This window comes from Macrobrachium rosenbergii, chromosome 6 (genome assembly GCF_040412425.1).
Source record: "Macrobrachium rosenbergii isolate ZJJX-2024 chromosome 6, ASM4041242v1, whole genome shotgun sequence".
Classification (NCBI taxonomy): Eukaryota; Metazoa; Arthropoda; class Malacostraca; order Decapoda; family Palaemonidae; genus Macrobrachium; species Macrobrachium rosenbergii.
Window position 1 is genome coordinate 58,126,512 of NC_089746.1, and position 24,703 is coordinate 58,151,214.

At 39.5% G+C, this 24,703-nt stretch overlaps 1 protein-coding gene across 38 annotated transcripts in view; it reads right to left on the reverse strand.

The window, feature by feature from the left end:
* Positions 1-24,703, reverse strand: part of PMCA (plasma membrane calcium-transporting ATPase 3) — a 476,515-nt gene that overhangs the window by 432,488 nt on the left and 19,324 nt on the right. For 7 of the 38 annotated variants that reach the window (XR_010853405.1, XR_010853403.1, XM_067105918.1 and 4 more), the window contains exons 1-2: positions 8,141-8,343; positions 6,735-6,895 (exon numbers count right to left, since the gene is read on the reverse strand). The exons of 21 other annotated variants lie outside the window; for them this stretch is intronic. The gene's annotated coding sequence lies outside the window, so the exon portion shown is untranslated. Of the gene's footprint in view, positions 1-6,734; positions 6,945-8,140; positions 8,347-9,014; positions 9,131-12,223; positions 12,273-24,703 lie in introns of those variants that run through there. 10 more of the 38 variants (XR_010853419.1, XM_067105930.1, XM_067105923.1 and 7 more) reach the window with 5 other exon arrangements.

Consider the following 24,703-nt stretch of genomic DNA (forward strand, 5'->3'; position numbering starts at 1 on the left):
AGAGGATGTTCCGTGGAGCCCAGAGATTTCAAAAGGACAAAAATAAAAATAGAAATGGGAAAAAAAAAGCGCAAAATAGCAGGCGAGAGACATTTTTAAACCCGAAAACATCCCAGGGTTCAAAGACTTTTCCAAAAAGGGATGAGAGAGAGAGAGAGAGAGAGAGAGAGAGAGAGAGAGAGAGAGAGAGAGAGAAGAATTCTACTTAGGGCATCCGGTGACCTACATCAGGCACTAACCAACGACCGAATCCCCAATTCCCACCCACGCCCATTCTCTCTCTCTCTCTCTCTCTCTCTCTCTCTCTCTCTCTCTCTCTCTCTCTCTCTCTTCCGCCACCTATTCATAAGTCCTCCTCCTACTCCTCCTCCACCTATTCATAACCACCTCCTCCTCCTCCTCCCAAACATTTCCCTCAAGATCTAACCGTGCCTCCCCCTGACAAAAGCAATAAGGCTCTTAGTGCTTCGGACAACCCTTTAAGATGAAACAATCCCGTTTTTCCCACACTCGCCGAAGAGGAAGAGAGAGAGAGAGAGAGAGAGAGAGAGAGAGAGAGAGAGAGAGAGAGAGAGAGAGAGAGAGAGAGAGAGAGAGAGAGAGAGAGAGAGAGAGAGAGAGAAAGCAAAACGTATATTCTCATTGTGAATTATTATGGATGTACATTTCACATTTATTAAAAATAATAAATTCATTATTACTCCTGATATAACTACTGAAACGGAAGTATACGCGGTGTCAATTTTCAATACTTTCCACACCAGGGGTGCACGTTTTAGGACTTCTATGGAGTGGCAAAGGGGGTGAGGGAAGACCTGAATCCTAGGTCGTACTCACCGAATTATTTACTTTTTTAGCTTCAGGGCAAACGTCATCTGAAATGTGGCTCGAACCCAGAAAATAAGCTGGAGATTTTATGCAAAAAGACACAACTACCTAATGAAAGACGTTCGTGGTATATGCCCACGATTCTCGGACGACAGATATTAAACACAAGAAGTAAATGATGCGATCTTTCATGACGACTGTTGTCGCCACTTTAGTCAAGTGAGCCATGGAGCAGTTTAACTTTTAAGAAATAAAATTTCTAGTTTTAAGAAATAAAATTTCGAGTTTTAAGAAATAAAATGACTTCGATAACATCATCACCAAGAAGAAACAAGTAATGATGCGCCGACGTTTCTTCGGCACAATCGAGTTTTCTGTACAGCGTACAGAAAAGGCCACCGAAAATAGATCTGTCTTTCGGCGGTCTCGGTATAATGCTGTATGAGCCGAGGTCCATGAATCTTTAACCACGGCCTTGTGGTGGCCTGTCCTATATCGTTGCTAGATGCACGATTAGGGCTAACTTGAACCTTAAAATAAAAACTGCTGAAGCTAGAGGGCTGCTATTTGGTAAGTTTGATGATTGGAGGGTGGATGATAAACATACCAACTTGCAGCCCTCTGGCCTCAATACTTTTTAAGATCTGAGGGCGGACGGACAGACAAAGCCGGCAAAATAGTTTTCGTTTACAGAACACTAAAAAAAAATCGGGGGAATTTTACAGAAGAAAGCTACAGGAATGATAAACTGTTTACATCTTATATTAACAGCTTAATCACGGCCGAAGCCAAAATGATAAAGAGGCTTCGAGGGCACGAACAAATAGTTAAAGGATGCACATTCACGAAATAAACCTTAACTCATTTATTCTCAACCGGCCAAGACATCATCGCTCCAAATAAGGAAATAATAAAGGCGCCAATAGGAAGCCAATGGGAGCAACGGCGTATTCGACCAATCCAACTAAGTACAGAGAGAACTGCGGATCCCTCACGACAGAAGGGAGTCGGGTTAACCCACACCCAAAACTACAAGTCTAAACCGTAACACACAACCAAACCACCAGGCAAAGAATTCATATATAAAAAAAAAAGAATTAATACAAAGAAAATTATTGCCAAAGCTAAAAGCTGCAGGAACCACATTTCCGGACGCCATGAACCCTTCATTAGGCATTCAGCAACAGCACATGATGCCGTTCTCCGAAGAGAAGAGGAGAACTCTTTAATCAAGACTAATCAACCGTTACTTAATCTCAATTGCCATTTCTCTTGGTCTGCATATTAACCTGATCCTCTTGCCGTTCAGCAGAGGGTTAAGATCGCGGTATATAAAATAAATATTTTACGCATTGGCCTAATCTCCCGTCAGATATATAATATATACGTAACAAACTTACATATACATACACACACATTTTACATACTCATATATATATGTATATACATTAGTATACATTTATATATATATATATATATATATATATATATATATATATATATATATATATATATATATATACACATATCAAAAATATATGTATAATAACCTGATCTCCCATCAGATATATACTATATACATAACATACTTACACATACATACACACACATTATATATATACATATATATATACATTTGTATACACTTATATATAAATGTACACATACATAAACATATAAAAAAATATATGTATACAGTATACAAAAACACACGCTTATATATATCCTTCAACATACATTAACATCAGTCATTAAAAGGAAATTGTTTAAAAACGAACAAAAGGTCGAATGCAGAAAAAAAAAAAAAAAACATGAAACATTTGACCTTTGTCAATGAACAATAAGGCCGAAAGTTAAAAACAAACACTTCAACCGTACCGGCCTATATCACCGTGACAAGGGAATTGAAATAAAATAGAAAAATTGGTCCAAATCGAGGAACACAGTCCATCACAAAAAAAAATAATAATAAAACATTATTGTTATTATTATTATTATTATTATTATTATTATTATTATTATTATTAAGTCACAAAATAGAAAAACTGGTTCAATTCGAGGATCACAGTCCATCACAAAAGACTAGGAATACATGGCATTATTATTATTATTATTATTATTATTATTATTATTATTATTATTATTATTATTATTATTATTATTACAAAGTTACAAAATACAAAAACTGGTTCAATTCGAGGATCACAGTCCATCACAAAAGACTAGGAATACATGGCATCATTATTATTATTATTATTATTATTATTATTATTATTATTATTATTATTATTATTATTATTATTATGAACTTACACAAAATGAAGAAATTCGTTCAAACCGACGAACGCAGTCCATCACAATGAAAAAATATTAAAACATGACATTACCATCATCATCATCATTATTATTATTATTATTATTATTATTATTATTATTATTATTATTATTATTACACAGTGGCACAAAATAGACAATCTGGTTCAAATCGAGGAACAAAGTCCACCACAACATAAAAATAATATTAAAAGCCCATCACACATAAAAATATTAAAACATGGCGTTGTTATTATTATTATTATATAAAATTATTACTACTAGTAGTAGTAGTAGTAGTAGTAGTAGTAGTAGTAGTAGTAGTAGTATTCAAAAGGCGAAAACATTTATATGAGACATACAGCAAAAGAATACAACGCTTGCAAAGCATGCTTCCACAAAATCCGATGGCCCATGCAGAGACAGGGTGAAGAAGAAGCATATGAATAAACAATTATAGGTAAACTTTTTGCATAAATAACACATCCAAACCCTAAGAGCCATCAACAGTGTCCAGTAATGTGACATTAAAACGAACGAAAAACCCTACATGAAAAAGAGGCCGATCTGAAGAAAAAATACTCTGACGACAGGGTTAAAAAAAAAAAGCCTGTTTATAGTGGCGAAGTGAACGTAAGAAAAAAAGAAAAACGTACGTATAAAGTCAATGCGTACCATATCAGAAACCCCTTAAAAATAAAAAAAAAAAAGCCTAACCACTACAGTCACCCGTTTAACACCATTATTACTACTAATACTATTATTATTATTATTATTATTATTATTATTATTATTATTACGACTTCGTCAAGGATAACTGCTACTGTTACTGATACCACTACTACTAAAGTTAAGGGCATTAAAATCACCCATATATATATATATACACACACATACATACATACATGCATACATACATATATGTATGTAAGAGAAACATACATATAAGTCATCCTAGATGAGGAGTCATAACATCATTTCCTCACGGTGTTGGTCTTTATCATGAATTCTTCTATTTTCTTGATCATCGACATCATTATAATTATTATTTCATATTATCAAGACCAAGCGTACGAGATGGGGGAAAACATGGAGGAGGAGGAGGAGGAGGAGGAGCCCCATGAATCATTATTAAAACAAATATTAAAATTTTCAATATATTTAGAGAACAGACACAACAGTTATTTTGCCTTTCATGACTATTATCATTACAGAGTGGGCGATGAAGAGGGGGAGAGGGAGAGGGAGGGGAGGGGGGGGGGGAGAGAGATCTCCCGGAGGTTGGGGGGGGAGGAGGAGGGGAGGAGGGGGGGTATTGGTAGGTGCATGCGAGGAGGCAGGGCCTATGAGAAGCTATGCACTTTGATGGAGATAGAAAAGGCGCGAGAGAGGGAGAGGGGGAGGGATGGAGGGGGGGAGGGAGAGAGGGGGGGGAAGGAGGAATGGGAGGGCAGCCGGCCAGCCAATCAATATTTGTTTCGTTACTTTCCTCCAGTGTTCTGGATTGTTCACAGAATCAGGTGAAGGATACTTCTGAAATCAATATACACCCCCCCACCCCTCACCCACATCCAGCCACCCCAACCCCCCTCCCCCCTTGCCAAAGCTCCTTCTCCCCCCGCCCCCAACCTGTAAAATGAAGACGACACAAGACCGGCCAAGAATGACTTCTGACTTCTGGCCTCCACAAATAATTATTCTCAACCTTTTTCATTTTCCCTTCTCTCTTCCTTCCACTCGCTCTCTCGCTTTCGTTGCCAGGGGGAGCGAAAAATGAAATGAAGGCTCAACGAAGACGTGGAAAAACATGAACAATTAAAAAAAGAAGCGAGTGTTTACGGGAACAAACTACGAACGGGAAAGGGCCTACATTCGACATCACTTTCACAGAAAAAAAAAAACTAATTTCCCAGCGATGGATTTTCCCAATGTCCCCTTTCCCTTCGCCGAGATCACATACAGCGGATGAGCCTGAGCAAAAAAAAAAAAAAAAAAAAAAAAACTAATGGCGAGATGACTAAAAAAAAAAAAAAAAAAAGGCAAAACCTTCCCTCTTGCACTAAAATCCCCTTCCTTCAAGCAGATGGTACGGCGATATCGGGAAGTGCAGCCTTCGGATAATCCAAGCAATTTATCTGAAACAAGAACCCCTGGATTATCACCATCAACTTACCAAAAAATGTTTTCCATAGCCTATGTTACTCCTATTGTTCACAACCTGCAACGAAGCGATAACACTTCCCCAATGCCTTACTTCTTCATCTGTGAATGAACGGCGACCCTGAAACGGGAGAATAACACGGAACGGGAAAACGAATCCGGTAAATAATAAACAAGAAATATCCGCGTTCGATTTTCACGGTGACGTACAAGACGACGACGGGTGTACCCGACAGCGCTCATGCAGTTAGCAAAATATTATTAATATCGTATAAAATTCGCCAACATTCATACGAAACATTTCTAACGCGCCTGAGGAACTTCCAAAGCGGGCTTCCACGGAACGTAACGTCCAGATGGGGAAGAAGAGGAAGCAGAGGTGAATACAAAAAAAAAAAAAAGTAACAAAGAGTGAAGGAAAAGAGATTGGAGAAGAGTAGCAAATGAATACCGCTGAATATATACTAAGCAACTGTCTTCTTAAAGCTGTGTTGCCATTCATCCAGCACCACACGGCAAAATCTATACCAAAAGCTTCCCCTAACGCTTGAGAGAGAGAGAGAGAGAGAGAGAGAGAGAGAGAGAGAGAGAGAGAGAGAGAGAGAGAGAGAGAGAGCAGAGAGAAACTCAAGCATAAGACATATTTTACTGAGAGAGAGAGAGAGAGAGAGAGAGAGAGAGAGAGAGAGAGAGAGAGAGAGAGAGAGACTCATTACACACATATGGCGAGAAAGAGAGAGAGAGAAATGCTCGCAATACTAACATTTCTTAGAGAGAGAGAGAGAGAGAGAGAGAGAGAGAGAGAGAGAGAGAGAGAGAGAGAGAGAGAGAGAGACTCATTACACACACATAACGAGAGAGAGAGAGAGAGAGAGAGAGAGAGAGAGAGAGAGAGAGAGACTCATTACACACACATAACGAGAGAGAGAGAGAGAGAGAGAGAAAAGTTAAGTATATCTTAGTTTAACCAGACCACTGGAGAGAGAGAGAGAGAGAGAGAGAGAGAGAGAGAGAGAGAGAGAGAGAGAGAGAGAGAGAGAGAGAGAAAATGCTCGCAATACTAACATTTCTTAGAGAAAGACTCATTACACACACATAGAGAGAGAGAGAGAGAGAGAGAGAGAGAGAGAGAGAGAGAGAGAGAGAGAGAGAGAGAGACTCATTACACACACATAAGAGAGAGAGAGGAGAGGCTGATTAGAGAGAGAGAGAGAGAGAAAGAGAGAGAGAGAGAGAGAGTTAAGTATATATTAGTTTAACCAGACCACTGAGAGAGAGAGAGAGAGAGAGAGAGAGAGAGAGAGAGAGAGAGAGAGAGAGAGAGAGAGAGAGAGAGAGACTCATTACAGACACAGAGCGAGAGAGAGGCCACAATCCTCACATTTCATCGATGTGAGGAAGAGTGAAAAAAAACAGCGAGAAAGAATACTCACATTTTGCCGAGACAGAGAGCGGGGACCTACTCCAAATTTTCCCGAAGGCTGCTTTCGAACTTGGCAGGACTACCACTCAGCAATGATTTCTCATCAGTCTGGCGACGGTTGCAACATACAACAACAGTTCTGTTCCCAATAGGGTCTGATTTTCGATTTTTCTTTGGCAGTGAAAATGACTCACAGTTCAGTTAATATGAAAACCTGACACTGATTTTACATCAAATATAGTATATACATGTGTGTGTGTGTGTGTGTGTGTGTGTGTGTGTGTGTGTGTATATGTGTGTGCATGTCCGTGAGTGTGGGTATTACAATAATTGCATGCAGACATGTTCTTCATAAATGTACGACTGTTTCATACTATTAATTCGAAAGAATTTATTTACTGTTAACATTATATATATATATATATATATATATATATATATATATATATATATATATATATATATATATATATATATATATATATATATATATATATATATATATATATATATATACTGTATATATATATATATATATTCACATATATATGTGTTTGTGTATTTGTATATGTATATATATATATATATATATATATATATATATATATATATATATATATATATATATATATATATATATATATATATATATATATATATATATATATATATATATATATATATATATATATATATATATATTGGGACAACCAGGGCACCACTTATAAAACCCCAAATATCACAGATTCATAGACAAAAATTCATCAGATCATCATCTCCTGGTCTTCAAAACCACACTTCACAGCCCAAAGGTGAAACGTTTCTGGGGGGAAAAAAACATGTTTTCGGGGGCAAGTTAAATTCTGACTAGCCATCCGAACGAACAACGAATATGGGTCCATCAACACAGTCATGTACCTCAAATGGTGCCCTACTGGTCAATAACAACTGGGACACAAACTCGTTAAAGGCGCGTTTAACCTTATTGGTAATAAGATCAGTGAGCCGTCACTTCCTCATTTTAGTTCAGCCAAAACCCTTTTAGCAGTGTTCTTCGACGGATCATCTGGTTTCAGGAAGGCTTTCACTGTAATCTACAGAGCACGAATCATGCACGAGCCAGTATACACCTGGGATACAAACTTGGGGAGATCCCCCCCCCGGGATCCCTTTATGGTACATTTTAGAAAAAATTACTTCTGTCATAAGACCCCCCGAAACAAAATCCACTAGGGGGATGGTTACTGGCAGATATCCACTTGGAGATACACTGGAGGCAATCCACCGACGGATTCACACGCACATTCAAGAAATCCACCTGGGCGGGGGGGGGGGCTATGCACTAGGAAAAAAACCCACAGGGTATACACACAGTCGAAAAAATCCACCTGGGATTACACACACTTGGGATACTACCGTCCCGGAGAAAATCCCAAATCCCTGGCACTCGGGACGATCGGCGGTCGTTCGCTTTTCCCTTCCTTGCATATATGATCCACACTCGACTGACAGCCAGTCAATATCAAGCTGTTAGCTAAGGAGGGAGCAGCGTGCTCGCTCGCTAGCTCGCTCGCTCGCTTGCTCGCCCGCCTGCCTGCCTGCCTGCCTCGCCTGCTGCTGCTGCCGCTGCTGCCTGCCGCTGCTGCCTGCCGCTGCTGCTGCTGCTGCTGCTGCCCCTACCCCTAAGGGTCCCTTCCTGCTGCCGCTTCTTACGTATTCGGATCCTCAACACGAATGTATAGATGTGGAGTTAACACAACATCCTCATTAGCCACCGCTCAGGAGGAGGAGGAGGAGGAGGAGGAGGAGGAGGAGGAGGAGGAGGAGGAGGAGGAGGAGGAGGAGGAGGAGGAAGAGGAGGAGGAGGAGGAAGGAGAAAACTGTTTAAAAGAAAAAGGGGGGGAGGGAGGAGAGAGAGGATCTCGGCCGCCCCTTAAAACAGCCCATTATGATTCCGTTTCCCCAAGAGGGGCGTGGTTCGCTCAGCACACTACATTAACTACAACAGCACAGGAACATGAAAGAGAGAAGAGAGAGAGAGAGAGAGAGAGAGAGAGAGTGAGAGTGTGAGTGAAAGAGAAAGAGGAAGAGAGAGATACCGGCCGACTGCGATGATGATGATGATGATGATGATGATGATGATGATGATGATGATGATGACGGCGACCAAGATGAGGGACGATTTGTGAGAAAGTCAGTTCACCTCGCGAAACAGTATCGGTGTGTGTGTGTGTTTGTGTGTTTGTGTCTGCGCTTGTAGATGAAAGATGCGAAACAAAATAGCAGCTACTGCTTTTGATGCTGTTGCTGCTCCTACTGCTCCTACTGCTGCTGCTGACACAGTCAGAAGAAGGAGGAGGAGGAGGAGGAGGCGGTGGTTGATGATAACGTGTGCACACGGCTCTTGGTGACTTTACCTGCGGCCCGGCTGGCCGGCGAGCGGCCTTCGGAGACCCGCCCCCTCCGATGCCATCGTTTTCCCGTCCGGCGAATTTCTCGATCTTCCTCAGCCGAAAGTCTGCGCCCCTCGGAGAAATACTCAAACCCTGAGACTCTTCCACGATGGACCAGACTGTCGAGGATGTTAGATCTCGTTGCATTTGCTCAGCGAGGAAAAACGAAGGCCTGAGATGATCGAAAAGCATATTTTTCACTCTCGCGTTGGACCCAAGCGGCAACGACACACGGCAACCGGGAGTGACGTCATTACATGTCATCATTACGTCATCTCACCAACTCCCATTTCCACCAACCTCAAGAGATATCCATCCAATTGTTGTGTCATGTATCTTGGTGAAGAGTCGTCGCTTCGTGATGACACGACTTCACACGTACTGACAAACTCGAAACAATGAATAAGGGTTAGACCTTCAATAACGCAATTAGGTCAAAATTCCCAAAAATATATCAACACACTGATGACCTTGCACTGCCAAGGTTGGATGGAATGGGCAAGCATCTACAAGGATAAAGAACCCTCACATACGAGACTCATTTAGCAGAGGGCAAACTTAGGGTCACCCAATTGCAACGCCTAAATCACAACTCTCCTCAGAGCTCTCCAGAAGAAGGGACAAAGGGCTTTACGAAGAGCTCCTGCTGCCATAGAATTCATCATACGAGTGGCAGTCGGTTGTAAACACACCCGAGTGAAAAAAAAAAAAACAGGCACAATTAAATTCGTCACATTCATCCGAATAATTAGCCTTGCGGTTCTCTTCATTATTACTGAGGAAACAGGCAGGCGCGCGCGCGCACACACACACACACATACCAACCCTCTTTATCATCACTATAGATACATATAACTCTACTACAATCGTGTTTTGTTTTTTTATTATTATTAAGGCCTGCACGACTCCACGTATGAGACTCTGACATTCATATTCTACGTTACGATCAGAGACATGAATTTTCCATCGACTACTCTTGTTTTTTTTTATTTATTTGTATTTAAAAAGGTTTGTGACATCAGTATGCAGTCTGCAAACTCGAGGCCTCCCTAGAAGAATTGGTTTCCAAGATACTGATACATGAATCATTTATATTTATCCGTTACCTCAGACTTACACAATTCCTTTTATGTCAATCTAAAGACATTCAAGTATTGAGTTATGCCTTTATCATCATCACAGGCGTACGAATTCTCACTTAAAGGGATCTTCGACAATCGTGATTGTTCTTCTTTCAAAAAGTACTGTATTCTTTGAAAGCTTGATTTGTTTTTTAAATAAACGTACTTCTGGTTAGTTCCACTGAAGAACTACTACTACTACTACTACTACTACTACTACTACTACTACTAATAATAATAATAATAATAATAATAATAATAATAATAATAATGAACTATCAAAAAACCGCATCCTATCGAAATGTATATATATAAAAAAATTGTCCTAAATAAAACAATTAAAAATCAATTGCGATGCATCTCAAAAACCTAAAAAAATCGGTCCCTCTCACCATGAAAAAAAAAAAAAAGTTCAAGTTTCCTTCTCAGGCAAAACATGATTACCTCAAGGCCAGCAACAAGAATAGCCAAAATGAAAACAGCATGACACTGCTTCTTTCTATTAGGGGAAACCCAACAGGAAGCTTCTGACGAAAACTAATTACTGACTTTCAACTTCAAATATATTTACTAGACCCTCTGTTCAGACATCTAGATGATGTGACAAATCGCCTTCATTCAGCTCTTAGAAGAACGTCTAGGACAACTCCCCCTTAACAAGTGTCGACGACTATTATAAACAACACTGAGAATTCTTCATGGATGTGGTCTTCACATCTTAAAAGGACGAAGAAAAGACAAAACGTGGAAACTCTACGGAGAAATCTAGTCGGGTTTTGGTAGACTAAGTTTACTACTACTACTACTACTACTACTACTACTACTACTACTAACTACTACTAATAATAATAATAATAATAATAATAATAATAATAATAATAATAACGAGTAAAAAATGCGCCGAAGTTTCTTCAGCGCAATCGATTTTTCTGTACAGCGTACAGTCAAGGCCACCGAAAAAAGATCTATCTTTCGGTGGTCTCGGTATAATGCTGTTTGAGCCGCGGTCCATGAATCTTTAACCACGACCCGGTGGTGTCCTGTCCTATATCGTTGCCAGATGCACAATTATGGCTAACTTTAACCTTAAAAAAAAAAAAACTGCTGGGGCTAGAGGGCTGCAATTGGGTATGTTTGATGATTGGAGAGTGGATGGTCAGCATGCCAATTTGCAGCCCTCTAGCCTCAGTAGTTCCTAAGATCACAGGGTGGACGGACAGACAAAGCCGGCTCAACAGTTTTCTTTTACAGAAAACTAAAAAAATCGAAATAGTGGCCCAAGGGCACTAAGCTCAATTCAAGGCATACTAACAAAAGCATACACGCAAGATTATTAATATTATATTTCAGTAGACGAAACCTGCTCACATGGAACAAGAACACAGGGGCCACTGACATGAAATCCAAACTTCCAAAGAATGTTGGTTTCAACCTCCCACTGCAGACCCCACCCTGCATCAGTAACTGATCATGATACAGAGCAAGTGGTTTTTCATCGCCCTGGGGGAGACGCGAACCCGCGACATCTGAGCGGCATGCCACGACACTAACCACTATACCAGCGGACCAGGTTACTAGGTTACTTTTGCTCGAGCATATTGTTGAAACGCCATAACTACTGTTTTCGCTTCCCTTGCTGCCGTGGTAGCACCAGCAGCTTCAGAACTTCATTCCCCCATCACGGCGCTTTTGTGCTACGTATTTCGTTGCTCTTATCTTCGAAATGGTCGACGTAATTCAAGGTTTAATTCCGGAAAAGAACAAGAATGCGACAATTAACAACCTACAGAACAGAACTCTAACAAAAACAACAACTGTAAGAGCAGCCGTCGAGGACAGAAGAGCACCAATACACCATTAAAAAAAACCCATGTCCTAAATAAATTCCACTGCCAACGCGGCCCCCACCCACCCCCAAAACATACCTGCAGGCGCTAAGCGCACGTCATTCCACTCTTACAATAAATCTGTATCCGGATAAAAAAAAAATTTGTTTTGTTCTCCCTGCGTTCCTCCACGACAAAATACCAAGCACCCGAAGGCGACAAGACGCTCTCTCCAGAGCTCAACCGCGGCCACGGCTCAACTGTTCGTGAAAGGACGTTTGCTACTTCTGGGCTACAGGTTATTCGGCGTGATCGTCATAATCACTGCGGGTTTGGCAGACTCATTACACTTTGCGGTTTGACGACGGGGGATCGCGGAGATGAGCATACGCACAGGTACCCACACTGATAAGGAAAAGCCTGCCTAAAGGGGCCACTGGATATTCAAGCAGGCTCCCACAAAATTAAAGTGTGGAAAGGAAACACGAGCCAGTGAGGTATATATCAAGACTCACATGAAAATATACCAATAAATTAAGTTCAATAATAACGTAGCACGATAACAAAACCAATTTCTCAGAGTTACTGGATCTGAATTTCACATTTATCTCACACTGTATCGACAAAACATTTACCTTTTCGAATCATCAAAGAAACTTAAAAACTAAAATATATCACCCAACGAACATTTTCTGTGTGGAAATAATGTTATCATCATCATTATTATTACCCAGAAAGTGATAATTCATATGGTGAGTGAAATTAACCATCATTACCTATGTCATGGAGAACAGCATAGAATAGAATAGGAAATTTTGGTCAAAGGCCAAGTGCTGGGACCTAGGAGGTCATTCAGCGCTGAAACGGAAATTGACAGTAAAAATGTTTGAAAAGTATAACGGGAGTAAAACCTCGCAGCTGCACTATGAATCAATTGTTACGAACGGGTGGAGAGTAAGATGGAAGAAAGGGAATATGAACGGAGGTACACTAAAAGGAAAGAGGGGCGAGTTGTTTAGTTCTTCATTGAAGGGTGGGTAGAGCTTTCGGCTAGCACGCTGTTGGCCCAGCGTTCGACTCTCCGACCGGCCAATGAAGAATTAGAGGAATTTATTTCTGGTGATAGAAATTCATTTCTCGTCAGAATGTGGTTCGGATTCCACAATAAGCTGTAGGTTCCGTTGCTAGGTAACCAGTTGGTTCTTAGCCACGTAAAATAAATCTGATCCTTCGGGCCAGCCCTAGGAGAGCTGTTAACCAGCTCAGTGGTCTGGTTAAACTAAGATATACTTAACTTTTTTTTTTTGCAGCTAGGGGCCGAAGGGACGCTGCAACGAACCGTAAGTAACGCCTACAGTGCACCGCATGAGGTGCACTGACGGCACTAACCCCCAACGGGGTATGTCATGGAGAAGGTCATGTTATTGCTTCAATTCGCTTGGTTAGTTGTTTGTCAACCTGTAAGTTTGTCTGTTTATCATAAAAGCCTACGCCATGGTTTAAGAGTGGCTTTTTTCCTTCGAAAACTTTACCAAAAGGCGAGTCACATGTGAATTACTTGGCCCTGGCTGAGGTTTGTGGCCTCCGAATGTATCACTACTGTTACTGTAAATTACTTGAGATGAGATCTCAGTCACACTTCTCATTCTCGTCGGCCTCGCCCGAAGAATTCACTCGTAAATGAGAGCTGAAAATGAGCAATGACGTCAAGCAGCAGCAGATCAGCATCATTCAAGAAGCATTTAAAGAAGGTCAAGAGTGTGAACTGCAAAACGGTACGGATAGAAGTTCAAAGAGCAGACTCTCTTCAAAATAAGTGAGACCGAACTCGGGATTGTTTAGAGAGAGAGAGAGAGAGAGAGAGAGAGAGAGAGAGAGAGAGAGAGAGAGAGAGAGAGAGAGAGAGAGAGACTTACTAGGCAGCAGGAATAACCAGAGTTTCGCCATAACCATAAAAAAAACTCCTGCAGCCTCCCCGAAATACGCAACACAAACACCTAAATTTGCGAATCAAATTTCCACCTTGTAATTCCACGTACTTCTTGCACAATAATTATTGTTATTACTGTATTATTCATCAGATGAACACTATCCATATGGAACAAGCCCACCAAAGGGGCCACTGACTTGAAATTCAAGCTACCAAACCAGACTCTAACCTTCTATAACCGAAGTCCCTGGCAGTAAAACCAGTATACCGTCATCTAAATGTAAGATGAAATCAACACTCTAGCGACTGGCAGTGAAATAAAAAGAAGTTAAATACGGATTTGCTTATAAGAGAGTTCAAAAAACTTGAGCAAAACCAAACCGTCTTGGTCAATATTCTAAAGTTGGGCAGCAGGGTAGGAATAAAAAAAAAAAAAACATTTCAAGTTAAAAAGCTGAAACTAATAGCGTGTAAATAGAATGGGGTTAAAACATGGAAATAAAGCATGCTGTATAAGAATTAGCATCAGATTAGATAAACTGTTCCGCCCCAATTTGCGTCGACAGTTATATTGTTCGTTATCAGAAACTACGAGAGTAAAAATAAGAATGTTTCATTATGTAAGGCGATATCCCGCGTATTTATATCGACTGGCGATAAGAGTTTCAGTCAATGAACAAAGACTTGGTTAATAAAATCACTTACACAACAATGACATACAAGTGGCACAAAAGTTCACGAAAAACATCATGAACTGCTTATGCAAGTTTTTAAAGAACCATAAATTATTAAGTCTGAATAACATAGCGCGGATCGGCCTGTCGTTATTATTCTGATTCAAAATGAGTACTCGTTCAAATGAAGCATGCCTGAAAGGATATTAACTGGTAAATGAAGCTTACACAGAATAAAATATATATATAAATGTACATATAAATATATAAATATATATATATATATATATATATATATATATATATATATAGAGAGAGAGAGAGAGAGAGAGAGAGAGAGAGAGAGAGAGAGAGAGAGAGAGAGAGAGAGAGATGCTTTATCGAAAAAACAGGACAGCTCAAGTTTTAGCTGGAGAGCCCAACCACCCCCCACCCCCAACCTCCGGGCACCTCTACCTGAATCCTCTCTTTCTTCAAAAAAAAAAAAAAAAAAAAAAAAATATAGCATGTTCATTTTTGGACCTCCAAAAATTAACATGTACGATGATAATGCTGGCTAAAAAGACCATTTTCTTTTTCCTTTTAACATTTACAATGCTGAAAGGGGTTATTATCAATTTCCTTTTCCTTTAACACTTATATATGGTAAACGAATGTGGACAGATTCACATAAAATCACACACAAGAAGACTGCGCACATACCTCGCCGCGAGAGAGAGAGAGAGAGAGAGAGAGAGAGAGAGAGAGAGAGAGAGAGAGAGAGAGAGAATCACATATACTTTGGAAAGAATCAACGTCTTCACTAAACTCAATACCTCAGAAGGTTAGACTGAGGTAAACAATCAACAGAAAACACTGGGTACTGGACTTCCACCCAAGGACAAGAATTTACCACGAGGAAAACCGTGAAACAGCAAAGAAACGAATAAATATGTGGGCACTGGTTCTGAAATAAATAAATGGGCACTGGTTCTCAAATAAATAAATGGGCATTGCTTCTCAAATAAATAAATGGACACTGCTTCTCAAATATATAAATGGGCACTGCTTCTCAATTAAATAAATGGGCATTGCTTAAATCAAATAAATAAATGGGCACTGCTTCTCAAATAAATAAATTGTCACTGCTTCTCAAACAAATAGGCATTGCTTCTCACGTAAATAAATAGGCATTGCTTTTCAAATAAATAGGCATTGCTTCTCACGTAAATAAATAGGCATTGCTTCTCACGTAAATAAACAGGCATTGCTTCTCAAATAAGTAAATGGGCATTGTTCTCAAAAAACTAATTGGGCACTGCTTCTCACGTAAATAAATAGGCATTGCTTTTCAAATAAACAGGCATTGCTTCTCACGTAAATAAACAGGCATTGCTTCTCAAATAAATAAATGGGCATTGCTCTCAAAAAACTAATTGGGCACTGTTTCCAAATATATAAATGGACATTGCCTCTAAGCGCATCCTAATGCCATGTAACCTCTATACCAGCCAGGCTACACAATCCGCAATTCCAGAGGAAATCACCAACTCAAGGATCAGCTTCACCACTTAAGTGACGAAATCCATCATCACTTTCTTGCTGGACAGGACTTTTTCCGGTGGCCATGCTTATCCCGGTCTCTCCACCGAGAATAACTGAACGTGAACTGGCGTCGCGAGTACAGTGGTCACTGAAGCTATTCTCGTTGCATTTTAACACATTTTTATCTACTTTTTTATCTATTTATTAAGTTATTGATTTTGTTTAATAAGTGAGAGCTCTTCTTTCTATATTTCCCTCTGCCTTCTCTTATTTCCTAATGAGCACCACATTCTCTGGAAGCTTGAATTTCCAGTCAATGGCCCCTGTGGCCTTGTTCCATATGAATGGGGCTCATGTTCTGAATCTATACAATAAAATCCGAGCGGATCTTTCTTGTTTGTCCGCCCCGGGTGGGGGCGGGGCAGGTATGGGATCGGGAGGGTAGGGGAGACATGACACATCCACCCTCCTTCTGCAAACCTGTTTGTCAGCCCCGGGTAGGGGCGTAGGTAGGGAAGGTAGAGGAGACATGACACATCCACCCTCCTCCTGTAAACCTGTTTGTCAGCCCCGGGTAGGGGTGTGGTGCGTAGGGGAGACATGAGAGGCAGCACCGGGTTCCATCGCAGCGTAGCGCACGCCATCAAGCTCGCAATAATAATAACACCCCACATAAAATGCTTCTCCTATATACGCCAACTATTAAAAAGATGAAAAACTAATATTTCGAGAAGACGCACGAACAACACACGAACAAACAAACAGGACTGAACGAGGACCGTCAGGGAAGGCCTTCAAATATAAAAACGGACGCGATGATGATGATGATGAAAATCGTATACTTTATTACTCTCCTTCCCTCTTATCGGTGAATGAGATCGTGGCTCCAGTCCCTGGCATTTTCGCACTTTTTTTTCTTCTTTGAGGAGAGTACTTGAAAAAAAAATCTGAGTTTATTACCTCTCTTCTTTTGACCTCTCTCGTCTGCGGGCCTCTTCCTCTCTTTCCGTAATTATGTATATATTTATGTGCGAATTGCCATTTAAATGCTATTTGCTTCTCCGATTTTCCTTGTTCACATATGAGCCCTATATTGTCAAAATTTGCTTTCTTGGGGCGGACATTTGGCTTGCTCCAACAATGTCATTCAGGCTTGCTCCGACAGTGTCATTCAGGCTCGCTTCAACAATATCATTCAGGCTTGCTCCAACAATGTCATTCCGGCTTGCTCCAACAATGTCACAACATCATTCGGCTTGCTCCAACAATATCATTTTCCGCTTCTACAGTATCTTGCCGGCTTGCTCCAACAATATCATTTCGACTTGCTTACAATATCATTTCGGCTTGCTCCAACAATATCATTTGCTCCAACGTCACTTGCTTCTACAATATCATTTCGGCTTGCTCCAACAATATCATTTCGACTGGCTTCTACAATATCATTTCGGCTTGCTCCAACAATATCATTTCGGCTTGCTTTACAATACTTGCTCCAACAATATCATTCAGGCTTGCTCCAACAATGTCATTTCGGCTTGCTCCAACAATATCATTTCGACTTGCTTCTACAATATCAACTCCAACAATATCATTTCGACTTGCTTCTACAATATCATTTCGGCTCCAACAATATCATTTCGGCTTGCTCCAACAATGTCATTTCGACTGGCTCCAACAATGTCATTTCGACTTGCTTCTACAATATCATTTCGGCTTGCTCAACAATGTCATTTCGACTTGCTTCTACAATATCATTCCAACAATATCAGGGCTTGCAATGTTGCGGCTTGCTCCAACAATGTCATTTCGGCTTGCTTCTACAATATCATTTCGGCTTGCTCCAACAATATCATTTCGACTTGCTTCTACAATATCATTTCGGCTTGCTCCAACAATATCATTTCGACTTGCTTCTACAATATCATTTCGGCTTGCTCCAACAATATCATTTCGACTTGCTTCTACAATATCATTTCGGCTTGCTCCAACAATATCATTTCGACTTGCTTCTACAATATCATTTCAGGCTTGCTCCAACAATATCATTTCGCTTGCTCCAACAATGTCATTTCTGTTCGGCTTGCTCCAACAATGTCATTTCGACTTGCTTCTACAATATCATTTCGGCTTGCTCCAACAATATCATTTCGACTTGCTTCTACAATATCATTTCGGCTTGCTCCAACAATATCATTTCGGCTTGCTCCAACAATGTCATTTCGGCTTGCTCCAACAATGTCATTTCGGCTTGCTTCTACAATATCATTTCGGCTTGCTCCAACAATATCATTTCGGCTTGCTCCAACAATGTCATTTCGGCTTGCTTCTACAATATCATTTCGGCTTGCTCCAACAATATCATTTCGACTTGCTTCTACAATATCATTTCGGCTTGCTCCAACAATATCATTTCGACTGGCTTCTACAATATCATTTCGGCTTGCTCAACAATATCATTTCGACAATGTCCAACAATATCATTTCGGCTTGTTTCTACAATATCGGCTTGCTCCAACAATATCAATATCAATGTCAGGCTTGCTCCAACAATATCATTTGACTTGCTTCTACAATATCATTTCGGCTTGCTCCAACAATATCATTTCGACTTGCTTCTACAATATCATTTCGCTTGCTCCAACAATGTCATTTCGACTTGCTTCTACAATATCATTTCTCCAACAATGGCTTCTTCTACAATATCATTTCGCTTGCTCCAACAATAATGCTCCAACAATGTCATTTCGGCTTGCTTGCTACAATATCATTCAGGCTTGCTCCAACAATTTCGACTTGCTTCTACAATATCATTTCGGCTTGCTCCAACAATATCATTTCGACTTGCTTCTACAATATCATTTCGGCTTGCTCCAACAATATCATTTCGGCTTGCTTCTACAATCATTTCATTGCTCAACAATATCATTTGGCTTCTACAATATCATTTCGGCTTGCTCCAACAATGTCATTTCGGCTTGCTTCTACAATATCATTCAGGCTTGCTCCAACAATTTCGGCTTGCTTCTACAATATCATTTCGGCTTGCTCCAACAATATCATTTCGACATTTTGCTTCTACAGTACAATGTCATTTCGGCTTGCTTCTACAATATCATTTCGACTGGCTTCTACAATATCATTTCGGCTTGCTCCAACAATGTCATTTCGGCTTGCTTCTACAATATCATTCAGGCTTGCTCCAACAATTTCGGCTTGCTTCTACAATATCATTTCGGCTTGCTCCAACAATATCATTTCGACTTGCTTCTACAGTATCATTTCGGCTTGCTTCTACAATATCATTTCGACTGGCTTCTACAATATCATTTCGGCTTGCTCCAACAATGTCATTTCGGCTTGCTTCTACAATATCATTCAGGCTTGCTCCAACAATTTCGGCTTGCTTCTACAATATCATTTCGGCTTGCTCCAACAATATCATTTCGACTTGCTTCAACAATATCATTTCGGCTTGCTCCAACAATATCATTTCGACTTGCTTCTACAATATCATTTCGGCTTGCTCCAACAATATCATTTCGGCTTGCTCCAACAATATCATTTCGACTTGCTTCTACAATGTCATTCAGGCTTGCTCCAACAATGTCATTTCGGCTTGCTTCAACAAATATCATTTACAATATCATTTCGCTTGCTCCAACAATATCATTTACGATCATTTGCTTCTCCAACAATATCATTTCGACTTGCTTCTACAATATCATTTCGCTTGCTCCAACAATATCGACTGGCTTCTACAATGTCATTTCGGCTTGCTCCAACAATGTCATTTCGACTTGCTTCTACAATATCATTCAGGCTTGCTCCAACAATTTCGGCTTGCTTCTACAATATCATTTCAGCTTGCTCCAACAATATCATTTCGACTTGCTCCAACAATATCATTTCGGCTTGCTCCAACAATGTCATTTCGGCTTGCTCCAACAATATCATTCAGGCTTGCTCCAACAGTATCATTCAGGCTTGCTCCAACAATATCATTCAGGCTTGCTCCAACAATATCATTTCAGCTTGCTCCAACAATATCATTTCGCTTGCTCCAACAATGTCATTTCGGCTTGTTTTCTACAATATCATTTCGCTTGCTCCAACAATATCATTTTGACTTGCTTCAACAATATCATTCAGGCTTTCCAACAATTTGACGGCTTTCAACAATATCATTTCAGGTTTCGACTTGCTCCAACAATATCATTTCGACTTGCTCCAACAATATCAACGGCTTGCTCCAACAATATCATTTCGACTTGCTCCAACAATATCATTTCGGCTTGCTCCAACAATCATTTCGGCTTGCTCCAACAATATCATTTCAGGCTTGCTCCAACAGTATCATTCAGGCTTGCTTCAACAGTATCATTCAGGCTTGCTCCAACAATATCATTTCAGCTTGCTCCAACAATATCATTTCGGCTTGCTTCTACAATATCATTTCGGCTTGCTCCAACAAAATCATTTCGGCTTGCTCCAACAATATCATTCAGGCTTGCTCCAACAATATCATTCAGGTTTGCTTCTACAATATCATTTCGGCTTCCTCCAACAACGTAAACGGCTTACTCCAACAATATCATTTCGGCTCGCTCCAACCACATAATTTCGGCTTGCTCCAACATCATTTCGGCTTGCCAATATCCAACAACAATATCAAACGGCTTACTCCAACAATATTTCGGCTTGCTCCAACAATATAATGTCAACTTGCTCCAACAATATCATTTCGGCTTGCTCCAACAATATCATTTCGGCTTGCTCCAACAATATCATTTCGGCTTGCCCCAACAACAGCGGTCAAAAAAACTATCTTCAACAACGTAAACTCCATCTTCGCAATATCAGTTACTTTCCATTCAAGATCATTTCGACGGATGGACAGCGTAAAAAAAAAAAAAAAACTATCTTCACTGGACTCCATCTTCGCCCTTTCCAGTTACTTTCCATTCTAGATCGACTGACGGATGGATGAGGAAATTAAAATAATCAAAATTATATCAAATGTGAAGACGAAGGGGTGGGTGAGCGAAATAAGTGATTTTCAAACACTGAAAGGTTATATGGTGGGTAACATAAGATACAAACGCCTAACATTGGGGAAAATTAGATTTGGGGGAGTTTTCAATATCAAGATCATGACAGCATTAATCTCAACCTCAACCCCTAATTAATTTAGCCCTTACAAGACATTTCATTTCCCCAATCCAACTACTTCCACTGTTCCCCTCCATGAGAGCAAGGATAATTGTTTACTCATCTTTCAATATGATTAAAAACAGGACGTGATGTCACGCATTTTGGTAAAAAACATTACTGCATTCCAGATTACAGGACAATCACGAGAGAGAGAGAGAGAGAGAGAGAGAGAGAGAGAGAGAGAGAGAGAGAGAGAGAGAGAGAGAATAATGCATTAAATACCGCTCATGTGCAGCCATGGAGGCAAAAATTCCCTTAAACAAATTTCTGACCTGTCAAAAAATAAGTAAGACGACATTTTCCTCGTTAAACATTGATCTCAAAGCAATATTACAACACTTGTAGCCGTTTGGTCTCTGGACAAAATACAAATCATAAATGCAATTTCCAAATCATGCTTAGAGAGTATATATAGGAATAATTTCCGGAACAAAAATTCTTCTCGTGGACTGCTTAAATATTCAGAATACAGTGGAGGACATAGGCTCTCGGTAAGCATTCGGCTGGCAACGTCATCCCAAAGATCGTGCGTCAAAACTTGAAACAGACCTAATGAGTCTGGGGTCAACAGTAATGCAATAGAAACACTTCTGCAAAAGAAAAACTTCGAACAAAAACATACCCAAAGTATAACCAGCCGTACTCAGAGAAGAAGGAAGCATTAACAAAAACGAAAAAACCGCTAAGTTTGCCCACCGACACTCACAACGGAATGGCAGAGAAGCACAAAAATCTACTGACTTCTTAATTACTGACAAACCTCCCTCTACATTTGCGTCAGGAAAAAACGAAAGAAACAAAGAGCCCAAATTGCAGGACAGAAATGAGTTGCAATAAGATCCTCCCCGCCCTTAACATGTTACAATTTAGCTACTTCTCAGCCCAGACCGTTGAAGAGAGATTGTGTTTCCGAGAGAGAGAGAGAGAGAGAGAGAGAGAGAGAGAGAGAGAGAGAGAGAGAGAGAGAGAGAGAGAGAGAGAGAGTGCTTAAAAAACTTCTTGCAGCATCGCTTTGGCTCAAGAAATACTTTCTCTTTTATTTTTCTCCTGTTCTTCCCGGTTTCTTCGAACGCGGCTATCCAACCTCTTTAACAGCATTTGTTCTGATTTTTAATTCTCATTTAAACATCTTCCAACAACCCCATGTCAGGATATGCAAAGGATTACAATAAGTAAATAATTCAAAATTTTAAAATAAATAAAAGAATTTGTTACGCCCAAAACAAGACCAATGCAAAACTTTGCACGTCAGCATTGAAAACACACATTGCTTGGGAAGCTTAAAACGTGGCTAATTCTGAGGAACATGTCCTTATATAGCATCCTAAAAATATTTTGGCGAACAGATAGCTACTTTATAAATCAAAAGGGGTAAAAAAAAAAGTCTTCGCTAACCACTGAGAATGCTGTTTGACTTTGCTTAAACAGGTGTTTACCGTATTCAGCATGTACTGTTTACACCGAACACAAATAAGCCCAAGTTTTGTTTTAAACCCATTCCTTAACATCACACATAGAGAGAGAGAGAGAGAGAGAGAGAGAGAGAGAGAGAGAGAGAGAGAGAGAGAGAGAGAGAGATGGGTTTCGCTTGTTTATTAAAACGTTGTACAAACAGAGATCGTGCATACTGAACCCCTTCGATCTCTTCAGTATTTTGGCACCAGGAGTTAACAGCACTGTGTTTTAAAGGGTTAACATTCTGAAGAGTCAAGTGAGTCTGTGTTCCTTGCCTCTTCATAATAAAATAATACCCACCGTATACAGTTTAGCATGAGGAATATACCCGTTCAATTCTCTGCAATACAAAACATACAAAAACTCACCATAAAAAAATGTGCTGATCAAATTCAACATATAAGACATACACAAAATATATCAAATTCTAGGAAAATTTAATATGAAATAGGAGGAGAAAGGAAAAAGCACTGGGTAGTTGGCTGAAAAAAAGTGTTACCCCAAAAAGCCTTGATATCAAGGAAATTAGAAAAATGCGTGTGAGATAAGCATAATGGACACATTTTGTACTGGGAATGGTCGACAAGCTGTTGATAAGCATTCTGCTTGGGTATATAAACTGGACCTGCGGAAGTTTTGTGTGCAGGGTAACAACACTGGTGTACACGTTACGTGACAAATTATTTTTTTTTTTTCAACATTTAGTCTTCCCTCATAAAAGGACAGCTCCAGAACAATGTGATCACAACATTTCCTAAGCCATCCTCCTCATCCTTCTGGGAAAATTTCCCAATAATGCACTTTTCACAAACCTATCATCTCCGGTTCTTTCCGCATAAGTGAACCATCTAAACACATTTGCCACTGTTTCACCAAGGATAACTCTTTTTTATCGCTTCTACGCACATCCAAATTTCTCACATTTTCAATTTTGCTTCCGCCACATTAACTATACATTCTCAAGTCTCAATAATTATTGCCACTCAACATACAAACCTCACTTCGATAAAGACACACCTCACTTCGAGAAAGGAAGAGTTGGCTCAACAACATCTTCATATCTTGGCTTACAAACACACAAAAATTACTCTTACGCCCCATCCACTGTAAACACTTTACCTCAACAGCTGCAATTTTTTTTTTTTTACTTCATTGGCCTAAATAACCCCAAATCACATCCATAAGACAAAATTGGCCAAACAATCCCTTTATAAATTGAGGCTTGTTTTTCCTTGGTCATTCAATTTCTCCTCCCTCATGCACCGACACTTTTCTTGTAAAACCATGTCTTTCACTCGCCTCTTTTCTTGTCCAACAATTATCCGTTACATATCTTAAGCAATATCTTCACCGGTCACATCTGGTTTTCACTTCCAGTTTTTTATTTAAATTTGCATATTATATACTGTGTATATAATATATATATATATATATATATATATATATATATATATATATATATATATATATATATATATACATATATACAGTTCCATATATATATTTATTATACAGTATATATAACTGTATACATATATAATTATATAATATATATACACATATATATTGTATTTATTTATAATTATATAATGTATATATAAATATATTTTATTTATTTATATATATATATATATATATATATATATATATATATATATATATATATATATATATATATATATATATATATATATATATATATATATATAAACGAGAGAGAGAGAGAGAGAGAGAGAGAGAGAGAGAGAGAGAGAGAGAGAGAGAGAGAGAGAGAGAGAGAGA